This window comes from Protopterus annectens, chromosome 3.part1 (assembly GCF_019279795.1).
Source record: "Protopterus annectens isolate FY-2018-M chromosome 3.part1, PAN1.0, whole genome shotgun sequence".
Taxonomy (NCBI): domain Eukaryota; kingdom Metazoa; phylum Chordata; order Ceratodontiformes; family Protopteridae; genus Protopterus; species Protopterus annectens.
In genome coordinates, this window is record NC_056732.1 from 357187327 (window position 1) to 357209332 (window position 22006).

Below are 22006 nucleotides of genomic sequence, written 5' to 3' on the forward strand. Positions count from 1 at the left end.
TTGTCCAGTATGTAATTTTTACTTCGACAGGTAGGTGCTCAATTCCAAGGCATGACAGGTGTGTGTGTTTGGCAGTCATACCCTATGTGTTGGTATTGATGGGTGGCTAGCTTCAGGATGTGTTGAGTGTGTTCTGTTGCTTTCCTATATAGTGTCCACAAATCTCATAATCGCCCAAGACACTGGGCTGTCAACACATACATTCACCAATAGGTCTGGTGAGTAAATGTCAGCAGCCCTACTCTTACCCTTAATACAGTCTGACCAGTGTGACACAATGAAACACACTTGCCTTGATAGCAACACCTCTACATAATGCAGGTGGCACATGTGGTTTCCTTTTCATTCTTGTCTAATGCTTTGGTGTCATGTGGTCATATGTATGTGGACATTAGCACTATTGAATGTTTGTGCTGGATGATCTGTACGTGATCACCTCGGATGTATGTATTATCTGCCATGGTGTAGTGGTAAAGCACATCGTCTGTGGTGTGCAGGGTCCCAGGTTCTAGTCGTGTAGACACCAAATATTTTGTTCCTGGGAAGACCAAGGGACATCGAATACTGTGATAGTATGGCACTTTTAACCAGTTGTGTACGGATCTGAGCGACAGTAAGCAGTGGTTATTAATTTGGAGGGTCAGTATGGGTCATATAACTATGCATTAGAAGACTATACTATGCAAATGAGGTTAACAATAGTGAATCCCGTTTATCCCCAGGGTGTGATGCAGATCCCAGGAGTGTATGTGTGTAGATAGCCGGGTGCAGGGCTCGAATATAGGTGAAAGCATGGGAGGGGGGTCAGGCATACTGTACGTACATTGGAGACCTGTGCCTCGGGATTGCTCCTGCCTTAGCATGCCTAAGCTAGGGGTGTGTCTATACCTGCCTGGTGAAATTGGGAGGGACAACAGCAGTAGTGGAGTAGTCAAGGTGAACAGGCTGCACAAACAGGTGATAATCAGCACAATCAGCAGATTACATGGCCAGCCCGCCCCAGAACACTATGGTAATGTGAGCAAGCACCATACACACAGGTTTCTTCCACACTCTACACCACCAGTGTACACATTCTGGGGCATTTCTCAACACAGTCCAACCAAATGAGAAGGGCTGCAGCAGGCAACATAGACCAACATGTGCAGGAGGCTGAGGGTGGTGAGGATGTGTATGCTGCCAAACAACCCTTAGTGAGGTGACATAAGACTTTACAGACCCAGGGTAACTTACCAGGGGCTACATGAGCTGGAGATAGTGGAGCACTATGGGGTGGACAGAGACCTCCTACAGCAGCTTGTTGAGCTGTGCCGGCCACACCTGACACATCGAACAGGCCGAGGGAAACCCATCACAGTGGATACCATGGTATGTGTTGGCCTAGGTATACTAGCCACAGGCACCTCCCAAAACACAACTGGGGATATCATGGGGATCTCACAGGCATCTGTATCCAGAGTATTGCACCAGTTCACAGACGCCATGTCACCACATGCCAGTGAGCATGTACATGTCCTCAACACACATGATTTGTTGAGCAGCAATATGCGTCTCTTCCACCAAATGGCTGACTACCCTGGGGTACTGGGTGCTATAGCCTCCACGCATGTATGTATCAAAGCACTACCCAGTGAGCGGGGTAGGGCCTACATTAACTGCAGTGGCATACACTCCAACAGCTAGGCCATATGCGATGGCCAGTGCATTAAACTGAGTGTGAGTGCTGTCTGCCCTGGAAGCTATGACGATTCCGATATATGGCATCTGACACAGCTGTACCACACCTTTGCCAATACGGACATCCCCTACAGTCTCCTAGTGGGGGACGCTGGGTAACCACTGGAGTCATGGCTGATGACACCCATCAGCAATGCAAACACACCTGAACAACCACACCATAATGAGGCAGACGCACAGGCAAGACATATAATTGAGCATGTGTTGAGGATGCTCAGGTCACGGTTCTGGTGTCTGGACACATCTGGTGGAGCTCTGCAGTATTCACCAGCTACATGCACCCAAATTGTTATGGTATGTGCTATGCTACACAATCTGATCCTGTGGTAACAGCTGCAGCAGGAACAGCATGGGGCAGGGCCACACAGCCCCCCCACCAATGTCAAGGCCTGTACAGGCACAGTGTGACTTGGAGGAGGAACTACCTGAGCTGGGCCCAGTAGACGAAAGGGCCGTGCACAGTATGACCTGCCCTTGGCAAAGAGGCAACACATGGCATATGCACTAACACAGTAGGTACCCAGGGATTTCACCCTCTCTGACTCACACAGACAGTACAATGGATGCCAAATATGACACTACCTGTGCTCAGCCATGTATAGGAAGTGCACTGTGTGCATCCAACATAGGCAGCCCTCCAGCACCATCCTCAGGTCTGGAACACCCCAAGGCAAGTCAATCAACCTACCAATTGGCAGTTGTATTAGAATGTGTATTTACCCGTTGCTATGGTATGGATGTGAGCATACAAGGGAATATGGTGGCCGACTGTTAGGGCAGCAGACAGTGCATGTCCATAGTGGCACCATGACATCTGTAGCACATACCGGGTTCACAATAGTAGCCAGTAGTACACAGGGTGTCCTATCCCACTGCAGGTTATGGGCTGAACATCATGTGTGTCCATACAGCCCACACAAGTCTCATACAGCTGGACAGGTGTAGACCAATACAAATAAATGCTATACAATGGCCTCTGGATATACCCAATGAATGACCCCAACCCCCACAGACACACACACAGACTACAGCAGGCCAGGCAGTTGGATGTAGGTTGTGAAGGCTAGGACATCTGACACCACTATGCTGGTAATTAAAGCTAGGATCTGACGTACACTGGTATGCCTCCAACCAGCAATTTAGGTAGGTCCACACACTGAAATGGAGTACCTGGCATACCAGTACAGTAGTGGCAAATGTGTACAACTGTCAGCTGTGCCCCCCTTCCAACGTACACATGTGAGAGTCATGTGCGCCACCCCCGGTGCTGTGTAGGACTGTGGATACAGTTGGATGTCCCCCCACGCTGTGCAGAAATGTAGCAACTGTCAATGACACATGACTGTTAGCTACCCCGCAGACACAGCATGCCACCTGTCGGTGTACAACGCAGGGGTCGGCACCACAGTACTGACTATCTGGACATGTGACACATGCGATCCAGCTGACCATACTTGGCATGCTCAAACACATGAAGGTATGACGGTAATGTCAGTCGACAACATGCGTAACAGTCATACTGGGCATGCTCACACACTGAAACACAGGACGGTCAGGTCTGCAAACACCAGTGATCCGGACATATCTGCCAGTACATTGCTATACTGTTGGATGACTGTGCTGTATGGTATGTGTGTGGTACTGTCTATTGTCTGTACATATGCCATGGTGTATTGGTAATTTACATGAGCTGTGTGTGCAGGGTATTGCTACCAACATGTGCAAAGGACGGTTCTTTGTTTGCGGCCAGTTCGACGCCTTTGGATATGGAGTTGGTAAGGTACATTCCAGCAGGTGGGAGCAGTTGTGCATGGGTTTGCTCGGTGTTAAGCACTGCTGACCTCTGGTTACAGCTTCTTATACTTGTTTAGACTCCACATTTCTTTAACAGTGCACTACTGGCATACTGGTAGACAAACACGCTTACACCCGCTCGCTCACTCACTTGCACATGCACATTTGTGCTTACATTTGTCACTCACGCTGGGTGGGTGTGATCCCTTGTGATGCCTATTACATCGGACTACATGATTACAGTATCGGGTATGTCTAACCATTAGGAGACGGCAGGCGTTCGACTGTACGGACTTGGCGGCCTGTCCAGTGACATAATCATATTATATGCGTGTTCCTCATACAATCTGCTCCCATCTGGCTGATACATGGGAACCGATACTCTGCAATGATGACATGTAAATGTTTCTTGGGAAACGCAGCTCTCTGCCGGGTCATGCTACCGCATACCTATTGTAGGTTTTCTACCTTTTAGATTGGACGACGGGAGACTCTAGGAGTAACACCTTTCCCACTTTGCATGGGACAGTCCCTCATTAGGCATATGTGTCATGCAAAAATACTCTAGCCATTGCAACTGTCCCGAATAGATGACATTATTATATTCTACGTGTCTGTAATAGTTGCATGTAACAGTTATTGTATACATGATACGTCGATATGTTATGTGAAGTAGCATAAGCAACTTGACTGCTGCTAGACTAAGTTTTGATTTGTGCTAATATGTATATTTCTGTACTATGCATGGCTGTAGGTATGTTCTGCCCTGGTACGTCTGACATTTGTACAGAGCAGGTCCCACTTTGGCCATTCGGAATGGTGGCAGCCCTATAGGACCTATATGTAGAGCTGTCACATTTGGCAAGGCAACACATACCCACAGCCAGTAGTAAACTGACTACTTCACCGGTTTGCATACGTTAAGGTTATTCTTGTAGCATTTTAGTTGCTAATACTGTTTCCTATAACATGTAGCTGTTTCTGATAAAACAAAATCATTTTATGACACCACTACACACAATATATGACCTCCTTTCCCGAAACACAGGCCATGTGCCGTAACATTCATTTTGCAGGACACAACTGCCCAGACTGGTGTGTCCCTCAAAGGTGAACAGGTGGTAATCCAAATCTATTATGCTATCATCTAGCTAAGGTGGTCAGTGGAATATGCGCTTTCCGTCACTAGTAGACCTCACATACCAATGGGGGAGAATGAACACTGTATCAGGGACACTGCATAACACCCTGAGGGACACATTTAGATGATTGGTTCTATTAACCAGACACATTCACAGTCACAGGGCATATGTATTCATTCATGTTTGTCGAGGTACATGCTGTTTATGACTCATACATGTTGTCATCAGTCATTACCTGTATTCCGCCACCTGTCCACCTAATATCACTAGTTCTGGAAGTGCTTAGTTGGACTTTGTTACATTCTGATTCATAAATATGGATATCTATGCTAATCGGGTACATGGCACTGATATAGTCACTATGTGTTCCCCCAATGGTTTACAGACTATCCAGTAGATGTGCTCTTCAGGTTTCGGAGGTATAGGCATCTGCTATGCCCACATAGGAATATTAATTACTTCCACTGGGCGGGCCTACTACATCTCTGCCAACCAGCACCTGCACACTTAGGCCCATTATTGCATACCCATGATTCACCTACCTGACACCCCTCTACAGCACTCATGACAAATGCTTTCTGTGAACGCATCTGGGGTATGAGCACACCCCTACACATTGCCCACTCTCCCCGTCTTGGGACACATGTCGTACGTTTTGTCAACCCATGTGTTATTACACTTTCACAACTTACTGTTCCATGTACACCTACATCCTGCTCACATCGATAACCAAGGGTTCACACGTAAAGTGAATTTTTGGTGTCCCGCAAGGGACCCCGTTATCCATGTTTAAAGTGTAGACCTTGCAGATCTCTCCCACTGGTACTTTCTTGCCGGTGGTTTGGAAAGCAGCAGTGTATTTATCTTTATTGCCTTTATGTATGTCTGACTGGCCTAGCTGGGCGGTGTAGGAGGTAAACGTTTGTTTCTTCGACTTCCCAGTAACATATGCCTGGTCTGAATATATGTTACCCGTAATTGCTGTAAAGTAACCTAGTTATGTACATGTGTATATCTACAATGACATATATATTTTTTTTGTGTGTATATGTGTATATATCAATAACTGTTGTATGTGTATATATAACCATATATCTATATATATATATCTATATATATATATATATATATATATATATATATATATATATATATATATAGGTTCATAGGTTCATAGGTTCATACTAGGCTATCTGCCCTAGGGCATTTATAAGCCTAGCCAGAGTGTGTGTGGCTTTCACCACCCCTTAGGATGAGAATACTATACCCATTAGTTTGCTGTGCCTCTGTCCAGCAGTGATACAGAGATGATTCCCGGGGTAAACCTACGATCTCCCATCCACTCGTCAAGATTTCTCTTGAACAGAGTCAGTGAGGGGCTCTGCCTCACATGGACTGGGATTCTGTTCCATAGTATAGGGAGTCTCTGGGTAATGAATCTGTCCCTCCAGCACGTCCTATTTATATCCGTGTTGAGGTTTAAGTCTCTTGCTCTCGTGGCTCTGGTGGATTTGGATTTTGAGGTGGAGCATGTCCATTAATTCCGGGTTGGACATGGCCTTGTATGTCAGGCACAGATCACCTCTGAGCAGACGGTACGCGACTGAATAGAGCTGGAGTTTCTTCAGTCGGGCATCGTATGACATATGTTTGAGCCCCTTTATCCTTTTGGTGAGGAACTTTTGGGGTCTTTCCAACTGCTGCAGGAGTCGGGTAAGGTACATTCTGAATGGGGCGTTGTACTCAATCATTGGTCTGATAAGTGAAGAGTACAGGGGTACAATGACCTCTCCTGATCTGGATGTGAATCCCTTCATGATCAGGTGGGCAATGTAGAAGGTCTTCCTAACCACACTGGCAATGTGAGTGTCAAAAGAGAGGTTACTGTCAACTTGGGTCCCCAGGTCCCTGATAACTTCTTCCGTGTTTAATGGATTACCACCTATGTGGTAATTAGGGGTTACCTTGTTTTTCCCAAATATATATATATATATATATATATATATATATATATATATATATATATATATACATCTGTGTGTCCATTAACCAGTACATTTCCCGGACATACACACTTACACATGCGTATTGGGTTTTATCTCTGCTTCAATAGCATACTATTGCCTTAGTCATTATGACATTGACACTTCACTCCGGTTAACTTGTAATCAGTATACAGCACATTATACAGTGGACAGATGTTGCACTTTGTTCATGTATGGAGTACTGCTGATAAGTGTGATGTGATATAGTGTCATTTGACCTATTCCTTGTCTGCACAGCCTATTATTCCTGCTACTGTATTTGTTTCTGTGCACATTCATATTATTTATGTTAATAAATGGAGTGCATGTGTTACAGAGAATGTACGTCAACATATTGATGTCTGCATGTTGTTGTGTCTTTCGGATTTTCCCAGTTAAAGGTCGCCACAACAGAACTCCGGTCCACTAATGATTGGCAGATAGGTTTTACGTGCTGAGATGCCAGCTCTGACGCACAACCTTCAACGAAGTTACACCCATTCACGCATATCTCCACGCAGAAGACGCTCTAGCTGGGAATTGCACCTACGTACTAGCTGACCTACACGGGCCACTCCATTGCAACCGGCGCAACCAACCCTGGCACTCCTTTGTCCATAATCTCATAGCCATAGTTTCTACAGCCCACCCGTGTTGAGTTTCCACATGTAACAGCCATTATTCACCTGATATCGCAGCCATGACACACCTTTACACATTGTCCTCTCCAGAGCATTAGGGGCCCTACACACATTTTGTACCACCTCGTGTATTCACAGGGTCTCCCTCCATTTATATTTGCACATACGTGACTTTCCTGGTGTTATGGATTACGAACATTTTGCGGATTACAAGTGTAGGTGGTCACAACATGAACTACATTCAGTCTGTGTGTAATGTTGACATAGCACTTCAACGATATTATGGCCACTGGTATAACCCTGCCTCTGGTGTGAATAGTGATGCTCTATTCACTCTTGTGCAGCTTTATCTGACATACGCTGCAAGCACTATATAATACCTTAGTTGCTCTAGAGTCCCTTCACAACCCTTGTGTATGCTTTCTTCTTTCAGCGTTCATATATATATATATATATATATATATATATATATATATATATATATAATTTCATATTTCTTTTATGTCTGTGGATATTTATCTATACACACACACATATATATATATATATATATATATATATATATATATATATATCAGTTACATCTGTACAAAACAACATACATTTGCTATGCTGGGAGCTGCTTACACCCACGCAGGCGCACTTGCATCTCCTTATTGTGAGTTACATATGTTTACTGCCACTTCTTTGTGCTTACATGTGCCATATTCATTATGACAGTACAACTTTGATTGATGGAATCCGGTTAACAGCCCCATGCAAAACACACGTTCACCTTTACATGTTTAAATGTTGGCTTTACAGCACAGAGGCATTCATTACACAAAAAATGATATGTGCTATAGTCGAACTTGAACCAGGAATGCCTTTACATTAGGCAGATGCTCTAACCACTACACTATTGGTGTTCTGCCTCATTTATATGTATACCCATGGTTCATAGCTACCCTAGCATATGCCTCACCACTTCACTTACACAGCAGGCATCCATTCTCCTGCTGGGAAAACCGCAGTTCTACACATGCGACATTCCCTACTGCTCTGGACCCGTGCTGTATGTTTACTCACTCCAAGGATATTCAGAACTCCATCACTTATAGTCCTGGCACATACGTGTGTTTGATTGTCAGGGTGTTCATGTGCTGGTCCGAGTTTAGGCTTGTCCGACTGGTGACTGGAACTGCCCTGTACCTGTTCAAATGTGCGACTTAGCACATGGACAGAGTTGGTCCCAATTTTAACATTCTACCTGTGTTTATAGACGCAGGGGTTTGGGCACCTCTGACCACATTATTAGGTTAGCACTACATAATATAGAGTGGGGGGGTGGTTTCCCTTCACATTTGACTATTTAATTCATTCATATATACAATGAATATTATTCTGGACATCACTTATGAATTCACTACAGGTATGCAATAGTACTGTCAACAAATGTGACGGTTGGTGTACATATGTGTACGGACCTCTGTGATACTCAGGGACTAATTTCAACAGTGACAGGGACAAGGCAATGACAAATCAGGGACAATCACGGACACTTATGCAATATTAGTACTATTAACTTGAAACGTGTTGACAGATTCGGAGACATATGTATTACTACTTATTTTCTGCAGTTAAAAGCATCTATTACTCTTAATTCTTGTCATTAGTCATTCTCATTCAACACCTTTCCTCCAAAAGTCACTGGTTTGTGAGTGATTAAGAGGCTGGCCAGTTATTGTGCGAATGCTCTGACCATTGGTAGGGTTGCCACATTTTCATATGTACAGGATGGGATATATTCTGGAGACACCAGATTGTTTAGGCCAACACATACCCACAGTCAGTGCAGGGTTTAGAACATTCAATATGTTCCTAGCTGAAAGCCTATTCCTTTACCACTTTAGTTGCTTATTCTGTTTCTTGTACGATTTACGTATTTTATATCCAGAAATAACTGCTTTAGGCAACTGTTACATGAAGTATGGTACATAGTTATTTCCTACAATCACAGGACATTTGCCATTGTATCATTCTTGGTCAGGACACACCTACCCAAACAGTGACTGTCCCTCACACAGTGGGTCAGGAGGTATCCTGTTTACATCAGCACCTTAATCACCCTATTTCCAAGTGCCACTATGCGAATGTGTACAATATATTCTCTCGATTATTCATGTGGTGAGACGTGCGTCACGAGCAGGTGTTTGATGCTGGGTAGTAGGTTCTGCATGACCGTCTAGAGGCTGAACAGTCTCGTGCACCACTACTGCACATTCAACTTGTGTCCAGATGTCTACAGGACTGGACATCGTGTCATGATACCAAGTCTGATGTTTACACAAGTTACTTATCCCATGAGGGATATCCAAAAATTGAACAAGCCAAATACCGTCCATTCTTTTGGATTTACGAAAATGTGTTAGTGTTTTACATGCAAGGGATACATAGTTTGCAATCCTGACACTGCCTAGGGTGACACTGCCTACTACATATGAGTAGTGGTCACTATGTGTAGATATGGCTGCGCCAAGCTAGTAGCCCGAGTATGGCTGGATTTGGTGGGCATTCAGGTATGGGGGCAGGTTTTGTGCGGTGGAGGGGATGATGGGTATTCAATTATGCATCCAGGTGTGTTGCATTTGGATGGGCCAGTTCCATCCAGACCATTCTGTGGGTATGTGCCGGTGACGTTTCTGTACATGTGTATCGCACATTTTAATATTCATATGTTTGTGTAATTGTGTTCTACAGTATGGCCTGTCAGATTGTATTGCAGTTGTGTATGCTTGTTCTTTGTGTATCTTTCTGATTCACCTGCTGCTCCCTCATACACCTCTAGTTCACCTATTGTGCATCCAACACAGTCTCGCCTTTGTGGATTATACCATTACACATCCCCCCCACACACACATATTCCTGACACTCCATCCATCCCTTCTTTGGTTGATGGCCCATGACACGGTCAAGGGAACACATTGCATACACTACATATGTCAGGTACCTGTATGGTTGTGTGGACTACCCTGGCATTTTTCACCTTCCACATGCTGTACATCACGCACATAAGTACAAGCACATACTTAACTTTTATGACATGGTAGGTACACCCGGGTAATACCCGTTCAGCTGTGACAGATCCTGACAAGAACGGCTTGGACTGCATATGGGTGGATTTTGGCCTAATGCTCTGACCATTGGTAGGGTTGCCACCTTTTCATATGGCCAGGATGGGATATATTCCGGACACAAATCAGATTTTACAGGACAACACATACCCACGGTCAGTACTATGGATAATACATTTGTTTTCTGCCTACATGTTAGCTTATTGTTGTAGCAGTTTATATGCTTCTTCTGTTTCGTTTTCTTGCTTATTCTATTTCTTGTCACATGTGGTATGTTACATATGGACATAACTATTGTATGTAACTATTACATGCGATGTGGGATATAATTATGTCATACGGTCGCTGGATATTTTACATTTATAATGGTTTTGGTATGGACACAACTGCCCAGCTGTGTACTATCCTTCACAATGTGGGACAGGTGGTAACCCTGACCATTGGGCTAGATGTAGCTATTGGCGGTGTGCTAACATGATGCGTTTCACTTCCATTTGGTATAACTATCTACACTGCATTAGAATACGGGCACACGGTTTTAAATGTCATTTGTTCGAGGGATGGAGACTCGATATTCACTACCGTGCATTTGTGTTTGCTTCTTAATTTTGTGTTTGCAAGAACTGTCTTGCATGCTTTGCATACGTTTCAGTATCCATGGACACTGACAGGTGTGATTACTATTGCAGGCAGATTGTTATATTCAAGCATTTTAGGTTGCACGTTGACAGCCGACATTTCCACGCCTCGGTGCGGCACTTCGACACACCCTATGCACTCGCGCTCGTTTCCTATGCACGTGGCTGTGGCGGCAGCGTGCCTTCATTAATATGCATATGGTGCTACTGCACCATCTACACACCTCACGGTCGGTGCAAGCCTAACGCCGGCCTTGCGCCAAGCTTCATAACTTTTAAGGCCAAAATCCAGGACCTTACCTTTCTCTCCAAACATTCATGATGTTGAGACATGGTCTAAAATCCAGATAATACCTTGTCAATAGCAATAAAGATACAAATTGCTGTACAAGTGATATTATTTATATGCAAGGATATTCATAGATTCATAGATTCTTAAACTGTTACTCCTCCTTTTTAGGCCTAGCCAAGTTTTCCCAAAAGAATAATGATATTCTGAATCCAAACATGACAATGAGGGTCATATTGGTCATCTTGTGTATATTAGATGATGAGGATAGGTGTTCATTTAAGTAGTTTATTGCACACAAACAAATCAGAATGGAGAAAGATAACATTAAACTTAAACAAACTAACTGACTGACTACTACACACATGCATGCTTACACCTCGGCTGGTCAGTACAAAATGGCACTCTTGCTTGCATATGCTCAGTACTTATATGCACATGCCCACTGACTGGAATGTCTCTTAAAGGAACATACACACTCTGATCTACATCCTCCTTCTTTGACTAGTTGGTCATGCAAATAGACAATGACAATCCTATGGGCATGCAAATTATACAAACATTTACAAATAACAATCATGTCCAGGCTGATGTGTATTCAGGATTAGGTCTTGAGATACAACCCAACCGCATAATGCAATAACTAGAATTGGGTTTGGCAATAGGGACAGTCACTGGGAATGTTCTTCTTGAGGACTTTCAGGGATATTTTCAGGAACAGGAACAGGCAATGAAATGTTCTCTGAAACAGGAACATTGGACAAATCACTCTGAGAATTAGAGTCTTTGTTACAAGCAAAATGTTGTAATACTGGCTCAGACTAAATAAATGTTTCTGATTCCACCTGAATTCCATGCTTTGCGACTCAAATGTACGATCTCGGCTCTTCACACAAATGTTTCACAAGTCTTATTCGCTCAAATCCTTTTGCCGTCTGCATCCTCACTATCTCTCCTTTTAATGGATTAAGAGGTTTGCTGGTTTCATCATAGTAAGACTTTTGGGATAAATGCTTCTTTAGGAGTTTATCTTTTACTGCACTGTTTTTACCACTTGAAACCAGCAAATTCTTACTGATTGGCAGTGTGGTTCTGGTTTGTCTCAACATTAACCTCTGGGCAGGTGAACTAAGATGATTATCACAAGGTATGTTTCTGAGATTAAGGAGATTTAGAAAAACATCAGTATTGTCACGTTTATACTTTTCCACAGCTGTTTTGCACTTTGAATTGTGTGTTCTGCCAAGCCATTTGATTGTGGTTATTCAGGACTACTCATAACATGAAAAAATGTCCATGTTTCAGCAAATCTCTTAAACTGCTGACTTGTAAACTGTGCACCAATTTTAGAAATGACTTTGTGTGGACTAACATGGACAGAAAAATGTCTCTTCAATTTAGTAATGACAGTATTGGACGTCAGATTAGGAAGTAGGTTAGTCTTGAAACAATTTGAATTAGAGTCTCCTAATACCAAGTAATGTTGACTATTTCATTCAAAAATGTCAGTAGCGACTGTCGACCAAGGTAGTTCAGGAATCTGGCTTAGCTAAAATGGTTCTTTTTGTTGATGCAGTATAGTATTATTACAAACAGAATGAGCTGAAAGTTCTTTCTTAATATCTCTTGACACAGAAGGTCAAAATACTAGTCCTCTTGCCCTTCTTTTGGTAGAATCAGTTCCTGGGTGGCCATGATACATGATTTTAATATAATCTCGTTGCAAGGATTTTGGAACAATCACTTTTGGACTTCAGATGATACCGTCTTCCATCAAAACCTCGTCTCTATAAGGAAAATACTCCTACACCTCTGGTGGCAAACAAAATTGGTTTGATGGCCATCCTCAACTGATAAAGTGGTTGAGCTTCTGGAGAACTGGATCTGAAGCTGTCTGAGTTCTAAGCTCATCAAGATGTGTGAAAAAAAAATTCTCACGTTCATGATTTTAAAATCAGGTTTCTCATTTTCATGTGGTTCAGTTTTTTTTCTGGGCGATCTGGATAAAGTATCAGCAAGATAAAGAAAATTGCCTTTTGTGTAAACCAAGTGAAAACTGTACTTCAGCAATTTCAACATCATGCAGTGCAATCTCACAGAAGCTATGTGCATAGGCTTTTTCAAAATAGTGACCAAAGGTTGGTGATCTGTCTCAATTTGAAAAAGTTGGCCATAAATATAATCATGGAATTCGAATATGCAAACACAATTGCCAAGAGCACTTTCTCTGTCTGGGTATACTGCATTTCAGTTTGGGTTAAGGTTCTAGACACACAGGCTGCTGGTCTGCCCTCTTGAAAAATGACTGCACCAAGACCAAACTTTAAAGCTTCACAAGAGTTACAGGTTTGTGAACATTATAATATCTTAAAGTGGGTGGACTGGCAATTCTCTGTTTCAGGACATCAAATGCTCTTTGGTGTTGTTCTGACCAGGACCAAGTTATATGTTTGCATGTCAGTTCTCTTAGCGGTGCTGAAAGCTCACTCAGATCTGGAATGAACTGGCCCAAATAGTTGACCATGCCAAGAAATCGTTGTAAGGCTTGAACATTGTCTGGAGGCTTTTAATCTCTTGTGTAAAATATGTGCCTTTCCAATGTAATATTTGTTTGAGGGTTACACATTTCTTTAAATGTATATTTTAAGCATTCAGGGTCTTCCTGGGTTTCAGCTGGCACCACTATATGGCTGTTTTCCCCCTTACCTGCATCCCCAGCTGGGGCATACAAAAATGAATGCTCCCATTCAATGGTTTGTGAACCAGCTAAATTAAGCAGAATAAAATGCCTTTGTACATCCGTCTTTGTCAGAAAAAACAGTCTGAATGAAAATATCATACTCTTGCTCAAACACTCTCCAGTTTTCAGCAACATTATTATCAAATACAAGTGGAGTAGGTCTGTGAAAGCCTTCTGCCATATCAACAAAATGCCCTTGTAATTATGTTCAAACATACACCAGGTACTCAAAAAAATATTCCGCTGTACCATAAACTCATTGAAATGACCGTTTTCTGTGAAATAACTGTACTGTAATACTGTGCAAACTTGGAAACACTTTGCACACTTTGGATATCTTGGACAGCATTAGTTAATACGAAAAAGAAGCACATAGCAAAAATATATGGCTGCTTTCACGTTTTCATACATTTTATGTGATTCAGAAGTTATTTCAATCACTTTTGTAAGCATTTCAGCATTTCTTTAGTTGTTTATTCAGTTTTTTGTGTTGTAACAGTGTTTTGGATTTATTTTATATTTATCAATATATTGTAATTTCGAACATTTAATTTAATTAGAAAGTAATTTTTAATTGTTTTGATGCTTCATTTTATATTTGTTGAGTAAAAAAATAATTTAAGCAAGTTTTAATACACGGATTTGTCTTTCTGACCTGTTTGCGAGTTGTTTGAGCAGGGATGATCCACTCGTGCATATTCCTCCAACTGTAACTGCCTACCTCATGGTCTTGAAGAAGAAGCTTTACTTTGAATACCATTCTGACATCATGTTGCTCGTCTTGTGTATATTCAATAAGATGATGAGGCTGGGTGTTCATTTAAGTAGTTTATTGCACACAAACATATCAGGATGGAGAACAATAACATTAAACTTAAACAAACTAACTAAATGACTGACTAGAATACATATGCATGCTTACAGCTTGGCTGCTAACTACAAAATGGCACTCTTGCTTGCATGTGCTCTGTACGTTTATGCATGTGCCCACTGACTGGAATGGCTATTAAATGAACATACACACTCTGATCTACAGGTCAGGCATTTATAAGCTACATCTGTCTATAAAGGACATGGATGTCAGGCCCGGTGTAAATTTCCTATTCCCAATTCACTTGTCCATGTTGTGCTTAAACTGTGTAATAGATGAACTCAGCTTTACTTGGATGGGAAGCCTGTTCCACAGGAGGGGCATTCTCTGGGACACATGTCTGTCTTTCCAGCATGTTCTGTTAAGTCACAGACAAATTTCACATCCCTAAACCTTATATTCATGGTACTCTTTGACTTACAAATATGTAGGAGATTCATAAGTGTGAGATTTGCGGATGCCTTGTAAGCCAGGCAGAGATCACCCCTGTATAGGGGTATAATGTATAGGAGACTGAGTAGAGGGAAAGGGCTTTAAGGCGCTGTGCATAAGGCAGGTTTGTTACACCTTGTATTATTTTTGTAAGGAACCTTTGAGATCACTCTAGTTGTTGCATATGCCTGGTCAGGTACATACAAAAGGGAGCATTATACTCTATGATTGGTCTGATGGGGCAGAGTACAGTGGGGTAATGACCTCTTGGGAACTAGGTGCCATGCCCTTACTTATACGTTGTGCAACATAAAAGGACTACCTCACCACTGTGGCCATATGGTGTTCAAAGGTAAGGCTACTGTCTATGTTTGTACCCAGATCCCTGACCACTGGTTCAACTCTTAGGGGTGTATTATCAACATGGTAATTATCTGGAATGGTTGATTTCCTAAAGGGTACAATTATGCATTTCTTAGCATTGAGTTTAAGACCATGGCTTTGGCACTATTTGTTACTCAGAGATAGACATTCTTGAAGAATGCTAGTGTCTGCAGGTGAGTTGATGATTATCCCCAGCTTGCAATCATCTACAAACTTAATCAGACATAAACTTTCAGCATTTGCTGCCATTACATAGCAATAGATGCCAATAAGGAGCCAACCCAGTACCGAGCCCTGAGGAACTCCACTAGTAACTGGCCTCTTGGTGGAGGTGGCATCACCTATCAGTGAGCCAGTTGACTATCCAGTGGGTGGTAAAAGGATTTATACCTAAATTAGTGAGCTTGTCTATAAAGCCTGAGTGAGGCATTGTATCAAAAGCCTTGGCCAGGTCAAGGTAAGCTGTGTGCACAGTCTTATCTTCATCTAATGAGGTGGTGAACCCCTCAAAATAGTTCACCAGATTTAATAGGCATGACCTTCATTTAATAAAGCCAAACTATGATGGGTCCAACATTAACAGGTTACCTAGGTCCTCATTTATCATGTTCGTAATGATTTTTGCCATGGCCTTACATATGAGGCTGGTAAGAATAATGGACCTGTTGTTACCCGGGTCAGTGGTTAGACATCATTTGTGCAGGAGAATGGCTGTAGCCATCTTCCATTCCTTGAGCAGAAAACTTTACTGAAGGCTCCAGTTAAAATGTGATTCAAGTGGACCAGAGAAGTCATGTTTCATGCTATTTCTTAAACATCCCGGGATGTTATTGGGACCCATGACTGTAGTGTTTTTGGCTTTGGAAAGTGCATTAATGACCTCTTCTCTAGTAATGATTGGGGAGATGGTGTTATGTGGTATTTCCTTTGGACTATTGGGTTGGGAGTTGGGGAGAAATTTGAGCTGAATTTGTCAGCCAAAATGTTGGTAATGGCCTCTGGTTCATTGTGGGTGATACCATTTACAAAAAGTTCTGTGCATTGTTGCACATTTCCCCTGAGGTTATGGACATAGCTGTAGAAAACTTTGTGGTTATTCTTTACCTAAGAAGCTATTTTTTCTTCAGGTTTAACCTTTGAAGTATTAATTAACCTTCTTAGTTGCGTGTTTAGATTGGTCAGAGGCTTTTAGTATGTATGGCTTTATTCCAACTATGATTGGCCAAGATTTTTTTTCTTTTGTTGTATAACCAATTGATATTGTGATTCCACCAGGATGGCTTGGCTTTTGAGTTTGTCTTATTGTTAATACAAGTGGGCACAACTTGATCTATGCAGCTATAAATATGGCTGTACACATATTTTATAAACAGCTGAGTATATTCTATGGTGTTTACTGGATTTGGGGCTACTTGGAATTTAGCCAAGATGTTGCTTAGTAGAAACAATTAGTCTTGGAATAGTTTCTAAAGGTTTTTGATTTTGCTGGACCCATGGATTTAATTTTTATTTCAAGTAATATTGCCTTATGGTCAGATCTGATGAGTGAAGATATTACATTGGGTGAGGAACATTTGCTCCCCCATATTCATCAGTACAAGTCAAGAAGATTTGTATCCCTGGTAGAAAAATGGACCATCTTTTCCAGGATGTTGGTATTAACAAATTTTAGGAATCTCTGTACTTGTGCATTAGAAGTGTGTAGGATTCCCAATCTGTATTGGGGTAGTTGAGATCTCCCATGAATTTCATATTGGGTTGAACAGTAAGGGACACTAGTACATTCAAATAGGTAGTAAGGATTTCCTGGGACATGGCATCTATATGTTGCAAGGATATTGTATGACACCCTGCTTATGGTGAGTTGCACATATATGAGTTCCAGTGGGACATACACTTTAACTAGTCTGGATGTGAGATTAGTGTTAATAGGCTGACACTCCCCTGTTTTTAGTTTCATTCTGTGGAGTAACTGGTCAAAAGGTGTGAAAGGCATTACATCCTTGCACTGCTGTGGTACTCTCTGCGACTTTAAACAATGTCCCCATTACTACACAGATGTCTACACTCTCCAGGGAGAAGACGGCTTGCAGGGAGTGGAGTCTCTTGTTAAGACATCTAGCATTGTGCAGTACCACCTTCAGATATTCCTTCATAGGTTTAGTTACGTCAGTAGGCTTATCAGTTTGGCATTGCCTAAAAAAAGCAACAAAAAAGTATGCAGAAGCACTGAAGCCCAATGAACTCTTCTTTAACTGGAATAAATACCTCTCAGTTTGAAATCAAACGTTCCTTTATTGTTTTACCAATAGTCAAAGATGCACGAACAGTTGCTAAGTCAATAGTACAGATAAATCCAAAATAGGCAACAAAATGAGTCAAGCGCTTTCACCCGTTACTATGACGGGCTTTGTCAAGATGAACCACCTAAAACACTCTGTATGCTTATATACAAAATTGTTTGAACCAATTATTCAATTAAAACAACGAGAAAAATAGGTTAAACCAATTTAAAATTAAAACTTTGCTTTCTGTTTAAAATGTTTTAGGACAACATCACATTCACGGTACTCCCAACCAATATGTTCTAATCAAAAACACTATCAAAGTACATTCGAAGCAAATGACTTTTTCTGTTTCTTTTAAAATCGTTGGTGTTGTATGTAAATAGCCCAAACAGTGTGTCAAATAAAAACTAGGTATAAAAAATCCTTACGATTACTATAAACATTTATCAGAGCTTGGTTTTCTGTTTAAAATGTTTCAAAGCGACATCGCTTTCCTGATACTCATTAATCTAACGTGCTTTAACCGAAAGCACAACAAAAGTGTGTCCGGACCAAAAATCTTTCCCTGTTTCTTTTCCAATCGTTGGTATTATACACAGATAGACTAAATAGTGTGTCAAATACAAACTGAATGAAAGAATCTTTACGGTTGCTGTTAACATTTATCAGGGCTCATTAAGTATTTACTTGTCACCGCGGTTGCTATAATATCTAAATGCTTACTTTTAACAAATAAAATAATAATACAAAGTACTTAGAAAATACCAACATGCTGATAAAATATATGCAGTACTTTGTATTTTGTTAGTCTAGATTAAATCTTATACAAAGTATTGGAACTAATCTAATTTTTGTATAATTTCTCACCGAGAAATGTATTGGTTAGTTCTGTTTGATCTAATGCTTGTTCAGGACTACAGATATGTTGTAGCAGTACATAACCCTTATAATAAAATCAATATACTGAATAAAATTGATATGCTTATAAACTTAATTCTAACTATTAATTAAATAAATATTATTATATTATATTATATTATATTATATTAAATGTCATAAATAATATAAAACAATCATCTATTCGAATAAAAAATACGTATATAAAAACTCATCTTGGTAGATTTTACTGTTATGAATTTTATGGACATTAATTAAAAAACAAAATATCATTTGTTAATTATGTTTTTTACTAAAATATTTAAGGGAAGTTCTAATATATAGCAAAATATATTCAATGCAATGAATAGTGAGAGCATACTATATTTATATTTTAATGACAAAGTCAAATAGAACAGTAATCCTATCTCATATAATGCCTCAAACTCATTAGCCCATTTTAGCCTTCATAACCAACATACACTATTACATTGGAATTAAGTAAAATTCACCTGAGAAATAGATAAAATGTGTATTCTCAAATAAATCAACCTGTTGTGTTAGTTATAAATTATATTAAATAAATTATTCCTATTAGTTATCTAATAAATATAATATAAATATTCATTAAAATTCCAAAGAATTCATTATTGTTATAGCAGCCCTTCTTAATTTAAGGAGGCTAGTGATGCTAATAGCTTCGTTAAGTCCCGGGGGTTTGGAGGCATTTAGTTTTAACTGCCAGTTTAATTCTTTAAATTCTATAGAAGTTTCCCAATCACCCCCTCTAGGGTTAAGAGGGACCTGTTCAATGACTAAGAATTTTAATGTCATCTTGGGGCAGTTAGTAAGGTGTTTAACAAAAGCGTTAGTCTCTTTCTTTTTCCGAATATCATAAAGATGTTCGTAAATTCTTTTACGCAATGTTCTTTCAGATTTGCCCACATAAAAACTCTCACATTCTTGGCAAATTCCCAAATAAATAATACCTTTTGAGCCACAGTTACAATAACCTGTTGGCTTTAAAGTAAATTTCCTTGATTTAATATGATAAACATTGGTTTCAATAATGAATTACTACACAGATGTCTACACTCTCCAGGGAGAAGACGGCTTGCAGGGAGTGGAGTCTCTTGTTAAGACATCTAGCATTGTGCAGTACCACCTTCAGATATTCCTTCATAGGTTTAGTTACGTCAGTAGGCTTATCAGTTTGGCATTGCCTAAAAAAAGCAACAAAAAAGTATGCAGAAGCACTGAAGCCCAATGAACTCTTCTTTAACTGGAATAAATACCTCTCAGTTTGAAATCAAACGTTCCTTTATTGTTTTACCAATAGTCAAAGATGCACGAACAGTTGCTAAGTCAATAGTACAGATAAATCCAAAATAGGCAACAAAATGAGTCAAGCGCTTTCACCCGTTACTATGACGGGCTTTGTCAAGATGAACCACCTAAAACACTCTGTATGCTTATATACAAAATTGTTTGAACCAATTATTCAATTAAAACAACGAGAAAAATAGGTTAAACCAATTTAAAATTAAAACTTTGCTTTCTGTTTAAAATGTTTAAAGGCAACATCACATTCACGATACTCACAACCAATGTGTTTTAACCAAAAACACTACCAAAGTACATCCGAAACAAATGGCTTTCTCTGTTTCTTTTAAAATCGTTAGTGTTGTACATAAATAGCCCAAACAGTGTGTCAAATAAAAACTAAATGTAAAAATCCTTACGGTTGCTATAAACATTTATCAGAGCTTGGCTTTCTGTTTAAAATGTTTCAAAGCGACATCGCTTTCCTGATACTCACAACGAACGTGCTTTAACAAAAGCACAACAAAATTGTGTTGGGACCAAAAATCTTTCCCTATTTCTTTTCTAATCGTTGGTATTATACACAGATAGATTAAATAGTGTGTCAAATACAAACTGAATGAAAGAATCTTCACGGTTGCTGTTAACATTTATCAGGGCTCATTAAGTATTTACTTGTCACCGCGGTTGCTATAATATCTAAATGCTTACTTTTAACAAATAAAATAATAATACAAAGTACTTAGAAAATACCAACATGCTGATAAAATATATGCAGTACTTTGTATTTTGTTAGTCTAGATTAAATCTTATACAAAGTATTGGAACTAATCTAATTTTTGTATAATTTCTCACCGAGAAATGTATTGGTTAGTTCTGTTTGATCTAATGCTTGTTCAGGACTACAGATATGTTGTAGCAGTACATAACCCTTATAATAAAATCAATATACTGAATAAAATTGATATGCTTATAAACTTAATTCTAACTATTAATTAAATAAATATTATTATATTATATTATATTATATTATATTAAATGTCATAAATAATATAAAACAATCATCTATTCGAATAAAAAATACGTATATAAAAACTCATCTTGGTAGATTTTACTGTTATGAATTTTATGGACATTAATTAAAAAACAAAATATCATTTGTTAATTATGTTTTTTACTAAAATATTTAAGGGAAGTTCTAATATATAGCAAAATATATTCAATGCAATGAATAGTGAGAGCATACTATATTTATATTTTAATGACAAAGTCAAATAGAACAGTAATCCTATCTCATATAATGCCTCAAACTCATTAGCCCATTTTAGCCTTCATAACCAACATACACTATTACATTGGAATTAAGTAAAATTCACCTGAGAAATAGATAAAATGTGTATTCTCAAATAAATCAACCTGTTGTGTTAGTTATAAATTATATTAAATAAATTATTCCTATTAGTTATCTAATAAATATAATATAAATATTCATTAAAATTCCAAAGAATTCATTATTGTTATAGCTTCGCCCTTCTTAATTTAAGGAGGCTAGTGATGCTAATAGCTTCGTTAAGTCCCGGGGGTTTGGAGGCATTTAGTTTTAACTGCCAGTTTAATTCTTTAAATTCTATAGAAGTTTCCCAATCACCCCCTCTAGGGTTAAGAGGGACCTGTTCAATGACTAAGAATTTTAATGTCATCTTGGGGCAGTTAG